Here is a 202-nt window from a genome sequence, read left to right on the forward strand (position 1 = left end):
GTGGCTCCAAACCTCGCCGCTGCTCAGCAGTGGCGCTGAGACCCCCAAACCCCAGCGCTCCGACAGGGCGAGGGGGCCGGTAGAGGAGCGCAGGGAGCTGTCTGCGTGGCTGACAGCTCAGCCCAGCACACGCTCACACGGGGTTTGCTAAACCCAGCCTGGCGCTGCTCGACAGGGAACGGACACCTTTGGGAGAGGAGGG

The sequence above is a fragment of the Buceros rhinoceros genome, unplaced genomic scaffold, assembly GCF_000710305.1.
Source record: "Buceros rhinoceros silvestris isolate BGI_N320 unplaced genomic scaffold, ASM71030v1 scaffold35179, whole genome shotgun sequence".
Classification (NCBI taxonomy): domain Eukaryota; kingdom Metazoa; phylum Chordata; class Aves; order Bucerotiformes; family Bucerotidae; genus Buceros; species Buceros rhinoceros.